The sequence below is a fragment of the Tripterygium wilfordii genome, chromosome 14 (genome assembly GCF_013401445.1).
Source record: "Tripterygium wilfordii isolate XIE 37 chromosome 14, ASM1340144v1, whole genome shotgun sequence".
Lineage (NCBI taxonomy): Eukaryota > Viridiplantae > Streptophyta > Magnoliopsida > Celastrales > Celastraceae > Tripterygium > Tripterygium wilfordii.
In genome coordinates this window covers 10,670,742-10,677,970 of record NC_052245.1, presented here as the reverse complement: position 1 = coordinate 10,677,970, position 7,229 = coordinate 10,670,742, and the positions used below count along the sequence as shown (strand labels likewise).

The 7,229-nt window shown below is 36.4% G+C and overlaps 1 non-coding gene across 1 annotated transcript; it reads left to right on the top strand.

Moving 5' to 3' along the window:
* Positions 1–4,222: 4,222 nt before the first annotated feature.
* TRNAK-UUU lies at positions 4,223–4,295 on the top strand. Its single transcript has one exon. It is a non-coding gene; the product is annotated as a tRNA-Lys (tRNA).
* Positions 4,296–7,229: the final 2,934 nt, after the last annotated feature.

The window sequence follows — 7,229 nt, the reverse complement described above, 5'->3', positions numbered from 1 at the left end:
TTTTAAGTCCCTTTTCATATCTAACACAAAGAGATACATTATTGTGATCTAGAACATCCCATATTGAAAAAATAATAATAATTAGCCAACTAGCGTTTTATATAACACGCATGCAAAGTGCAAACATATATGGTCAATAAATTCCCATATCAATGAAGGGGGTAGATGAGTGTAATATTTGTGGGTCATTCACAAAGATATCATTCAATTCAAACTGCAGCTTAAGTTATAAAAGGATTTCTCACATAAGGGTCTAATGTACGGGTGTAAAATAAGGGTTACATTTTAATGGTGTGAATGAATGAGATGACAAGTGAGGTCCACTACTTTGGGTCTCACATATTTTAAATCAATGGTATAAACATAAACCCTTACATTAGACCTTTATATGAGAATTCATGTAAGTTATAATATATATATAGATAGGATCGGTGGTGAAGCAAATTGGAGACTCTTCAAGTTGTTATTTGATAGTGTTCCTGATGCAATATCATCATCATTCATGTGTAGACACTAAAGCCAATCAGGGTTATAAAAAGAAAGCAAAATGAATTAATTGAGACCTCACCATTTTGAGTGGAATGTATTGAAATGCATTAATATGTAAAGTTAGTGGGTGAATTTTCTAAAACACTATTTATAGAAAACTCCAACCACTAAATCATATATATATCAGAGCCAGTAATTGCACAAAGTAGCCAAAGTTAGGGTTTTGGACACCAAGCCAACCTAGAACACCACAATTTTAAAAAAAAATTTACACGTAACCCATTAAGTCCAGCGACCCAACCCAAAATCAATCTATTAGTCAAAAAATACTTGAACCAACTCCCTCCCCTCCCCCTCAGGCCAACAGTACTCACGCACACGACACATTAATATTGTCTCACTTTACATGATTTTTTTTACGCTAGGGCACTACTTTACAGTGTTGTTTCGGACACCAAAAGTGGCTAAAACCGGCCCTAAAACTAATAAAAGCAAAAAAGTAGAAAGTATATATATATGTGTGTGTGATGAGTAATGCTACAAATTCTCAAAATATAACTCTCATTTCACTCCTAATTCGATGTGGCATTTGAGATAGTCATTGATTATAAACATATATATAGGGTCCACTTAACATCGTCGTTAATTGAGGGTAAGACGAGAGTCTTATCTAGGGGTATGAAGTATTATTCATACTTAGTGGGTTTCGCATGTATAGACCCCATCTCTTAATTAGGTGGGTGCATGCATTACAGTGACCTCTCAAAATACCTAACCCCAACACAAGTTTTAAATCATCAAACACTACGTCCAGTGTGTGTGTGTTAGATTCATTGAAATTGATTCAATATAATATATAACCAAAAGCCAGCGGAATTGAGATACAAGTTGTCCATGATACGGAATATATTGAACCAATAATTGGATACGAAATCAAGTGCAGTGATGTCACACAATAAAATGTATCTATAAACAACTCATTTCTTTACAAATTGCAAACACCATGATCGAAATGTAAAATACACTAAGAAGTGATCATTACAGAGAATTATAACAACTTCACAGTGCTACCACTACCAAACCCTGATAGGAATCTTATAAAGCTAAATCACTATTTAGGTCAAGGGAGAGTGCTGGTTGGGCCTTAATTTGGACATATACGTATTATATATACGTATATATTGCATCAAACAAGCTGGGCTTTCTTTGTACTATAGAATATATATTATTATGATGTAGTTTTTTATATTGTTTTTATAATTCTTAAATTTCTATTTTTTTTTATTTCTAAGTTTGTCTTTTCCTCTATTATCATATTACAACAATCACAATGATAACTTTTCGTTCGGGACAAAAATATGAGTTAGGAGACGTGTTTTGTTGATGTGGGAAAGTCAATATAATATATTGATACAATGGTGTAAATTTACTGGTTTGACTTTTGTGTAATAGAAGTAATATCCAATATTGATTTAAAGGAAAAAAAATATGAGTATGTGTGAGATGTGGGTCTCATTTTGGACCAACATATAAGCATTGCATGTTACATGCCTTGAAGTTGGGACAATTAAAAAGAGCCTAATAAATAGGCATTGTTGGAATATAAAAAAATTTTGATGAGTCAAGAAAAGGCCACTTTGTTGGGGGTTGTCTTTGTTAGTTTATATATCGAATCAATATTATTATTTTTTAAATTTGAATTTGTACATGGACATGACAAGAATCATGATGTGAACATCGAGGCACTTGCACAGTTGCATGCACTATGCACTTTGATCAACAACAATTATGTGGTTTTATTGGGACCAATAAAATGTATTGGAGAATGTGTTTTGCTGATGTGGTTGGATCAACAAAATATATCGGTACAATAATATAAATTTGATGGCTTACCTTTTGGTGTAATAGAGGTGGGGCCAGTATTGATTTTTAATGTAATTGTGAGTGTAATTTAAGTGGGACCCATATGTCGGAGCCAACATGGAGGCCAACCATCCCATGCCCCATGTTGTCCACAACAAAATTAGAGACAACAAATTACCACCATTTGAACCATTTTATTCCCATTCCCCATAAAAAAAACAACAAAAGGGTTGCATGCCCCCTTAAAATTGAGCCATTATAGTTGCTGTACACAAAGTTCTAAGTTAGATTTTTCCCTTCCTGAAACAAACAACGACAAGGTTTGATAATGGATTAATGGTACTGATCATTTGAAAGTAACAATTGTTGTGTTTAATAGTATGTGCCAGTTTGGCAAACAATTTTTGAAGGCAATGGGCCCGTTTGGTTGGGCATTTTCATCAGCATTTATACTAGTATCTAGTATAAATGCTCCAAGCCTACCAAACAACAATTTTACGACACGTATTCCGAGACATTTTATTCCAACATTTCAACTACTTTTTGAAATGCTGCATTTGAGAACAATTTCATATTTTTTGCCTAGCTTTTTTCAATCTTGCCCCATGTATATTAATGATTTACCACATATACCCTTGTATAACCTAAATGTACGAAATCGAGTCTCACCTCCGCTAACCGTCTTGCTCGTACTGTAATATGTTCCACGTATGTGTGAATAGTGTTATTAATAAAATCCTTCTCATTTAATTAATAAATAATGTATTAATTAAATTTAATTATCTTGGTAATTTATTAATTATTCTATAATTTATTATTATCTTCAATTAATTTAAATACATTTATTTATTTTATAAAATTTGTATGTTTGGATACGACTATACAACTAAAATGTATGTTACCCCTGCACGTAATTTATTCAATATGTTACACAACACAAACGTTAACAGTAAAAGTTCAACCAAACACCTATCCAGCATTCAAACAGCATATCTGCTACTAAAATTGTCCAGCATTTCTGCTACCACCATTTCTACTGGTATATCTGCTACTTTACAAATGCTCTACCAAACTAGCCCCATATATTGCCCAAGTACAATTCCCAAACAATATATGCTACTTGTGAAACAAACAGCAATTTTTGGGTGCATATTCCTAGGCATTTTTTGGATAATATTATTGTCTTTTTGGAATTGTTCCAATTTGAACAATTTTGAGACAATATTATGCCTATATTACCGAAATACCCTCGATTGCTACTGATATTTATGTATATTTGTAATACTTAAATATTTTTAATAATAGATTATTTATATGTATATTTGTAATACTTAAATATTTTTAATAAAAATTAAATTTAATAATGAATTGTGAAATTTTTTAGTTTGAATTGAATAATAAAGTGAAAGAAATTTTCAAAAAAAAAATCTTAAAATTAATTTCAATGTTTTTATCAATATTATAAATTATTTGTTATTTATTTTATTATTTATTTGAATACATTACAACTTAAATACATAATACCCCTGCACGTAATTTGTCACAACAATTTTAACACCAATATGCTACCAGCAAAAGTACAACCAAACACCTACCAACATTTCAGCAACAATATATGCTACCATTTTATACCAGCATAAATTGTCCACAATATATGCTACTGTCAAAATTGTTTATCAAACGGTTGGTGGTTCATACTTCATATATATTATCATATATGGATTATGGAGTAGCAATTCCTACTGGAGATTTAATTGCAAATATTCAAACACGTACCTTTTGCACAAAATGACGCATCAGTTTTTGTCAGACGTCACTTAATTAATTTCACTTACGATAATATATTAAATAGGCAACACTGGAAGGCGTAGCCGTCTTAGCTCAGCTGGTAGAGCGCATGGCTTTTAACCATGTGGTCGTGGGTTCGATTCCCACAGACGGCGAGGCCTTTTAATTAGGTACTTTTGTAATGGGCCACAACTGATCATGGGCCTTTTCTTACCAAAATGGCAAAATCATCCTACGCCGTGCAACTGATCATGGGCCCGTCCTGATCAGCGCAACTTCTTTTGGGCGTAATTTTTGTAATGGGCCACTAGGCCTTTTTCTTACCAAAATCAACCTATCCGTGCAACTGAACTTGGGCCATTCTGGTCAGCACAACTTCTTCTTTTGGGCCAAGTTATTAAGTAAACTAACAAACACGGAAAACTTTAGTCACACCCCGACTTCCTTTGACTTTGTGTTTTTTTTGTACCTAGCTCATAACACCTCACTCCCACTGTCTTCGAAAAACATATTCGTTTCTCCTTCCTCTCAAATGACGAAAACGAGAGGGTGATTTGCGGTCATCTGAGCGTGCTACGTAGATCACAACGCACATCCAACCTATCCGTGCAACTGAACTTGGGTCATTCTGGTCAGCACAACTTCTTCTTTTGGGCCAAGTTATTAAGTAAACTAACAAACACGGAAAACTTTAGTCACACCCCGACTTCCTTTGACTTTGTGTTTTTTTTGTACCTAGCTCATAACACCTCACTCCCACTGCCTTCGAAAAACATATTCGTTTCTCCTTCCTCTCAAATGACGAAAACGAGAGGGTGATTTGCGGTCATCTGAGCGTGCTACGTAGATCACAACGCACATCCAACCTATCCGTGCAACTGAACTTGGGTCATTCTGGTCAGCACAACTTCTTCTTTTGGGCCAAGTTATTAAGTAAACTAACAAACACGGAAAACTTTAGTCACACCCCGACTTCCTTTGACTTTGTGTTTTTTTTGTACCTAGCTCATAACACCTCACTCCCACTGCCTTCGAAAAACATATTCGTTTCTCCTTCCTCTCAAATGACGAAAACGAGAGGGTGATTTGCGGTCATCTAAGCGTGCTACGTAGATCACAACGCACATCCAACGTATCCGTGCAACTGAACTTGGGCCATTCTGGTCAGCACAACTTCTTCTTTTGGGCCAAGTTATTAAGTAAACTGACAAACACGGAAAACTTTAGTCACACCCCGACTTCCTTTGACTTTGTGTTTTTTTTGTACCTAGCTCATAACACCTCACTCCCACTGTCTTCGAAAAACATATTCGTTTCTCCTTCCTCTCAAATGACGAAAACGAGAGGGTGATTTGCGGTCATCTGAGCGTGCTACGTAGATCACAACGCACATCCAACCTATCCGTGCAACTGAACTTGGGCCATTCTGGTCAGCACAACTTCTTCTTTTGGGCCAAGTTATTAAGTAAACTAACAAACACGGAAAACTTTAGTCACACCCCGACTTCCTTTGACTTTGTGTTTTTTTGTACCTAGCTCATAACACCTCACTCCCACTGTCTTCGAAAAACATATTCGTTTCTCCTTCCTCTCAAATGACGAAAACGAGAGGGTGATTTGCGGTCATCTGAGCGTGCTACGTAGATCACAACGCACATCCAACCTATCCGTGCAACTGAACTTGGGCCATTCTGGTCAGCACAACTTCTTCTTTTGGGCCAAGTTATTAAGTAAACTAACAAACACGGAAAACTTTAGTCACACCCCGACTTCCTTTGACTTTGTGTTTTTTTTGTACCTAGCTCATAACACCTCACTCCCACTGTCTTCGAAAAACATATTCGTTTCTCCTTCCTCTCAAATGACGAAAACGAGAGGGTGATTTGCGGTCATCTGAGCGTGCTACGTAGATCACAAAGGAGAGTAGACGAAGACGACGCACATCCAACTGCTTGGAACAACACTCATCACAATGGTAAGTTGCTAGGATTTTTTCGTGTTTTTTTCGGTAGTTTGGGTTTTGTCGATTTGTGGGTCAGGGTTTTTCGATTTCATGTCGCAGGTTGGGGAAACAGTTGGAGTTGAGGTTAACAACGGCACTGCCCTTGCTTTCACAGCTGATTTGGTGTTTGATAGTAAAGACATTGTGATTGAATGGGCAAGGCGCATTGGATGTACCAATGGAGTTGTAGTGGTTGTATTGAGGTCTAACGTGAATGATGTCAATAGGACCCCTAGGATTGTTCTTGCTTGTGAGCGGAGTGGTAATTATAGGGAGAAATCAGCTAGAAAAGGCAAGAGGGTTACATAGAAGAGGAGGTTCTCGACAAAGAAATGCAATTGCCCGTTTAGGTTGAAAGCACATATGGTAGATAGGACAACAAAGAAATAGGAATTGCATGTCACTAATGGCCATCATAACCATGAACTCATGAAGATAGAGGTGGGTCACAGCTTTGTTGGTAGCTAAATGAGGAAGAGAGGGATATTGTGGAGAGACTGGTGTGAACACTAGAGAAATCCTCCATCAAATTAAGCTCAATGACTCTACAAATGCGTCCACAATGAGGACAATTTACAATGTCAGAAGCACTTTGAAGATCAAGGAACTGTGTGGTAGAACACAGATGCAACAACTATTTAAGATGTTGACAGAGGTTGGTTATGTCACGAAGCATCGCGGTGAGCCTACTACCAATGTTGTGCTGGATCTTTTTTGGGCATACTCTCCTTTAATCGAATTGGCCAAGGCATTCCTGTATGTCTATGTGCTTGACTGCACTTACAAGACAAATAAGTATAGACTACCGTTGCTTGAGATAGTTGGAGTGACATCTACATAGAAGACTTTTGTGCTGGCTTTTTATTATATGAATGCAGAGAAACAAGATAATTATGAATGGGCTCTGAATTGCTTGAAGGATTTGTTTGACAGTGGACAGCTTCCAGGAGTGTTTGTAATGGATCGTGAACTTGCTCTGATGAATGCAGTGAAGCAGGTATTCCCCCTTGCAAAGTCTTTACTATGTCGTTCGCACATTAAGGGAAATGTTCTTAGCAAATGTGTTGGTTTCTTCAACAGGAAAGCT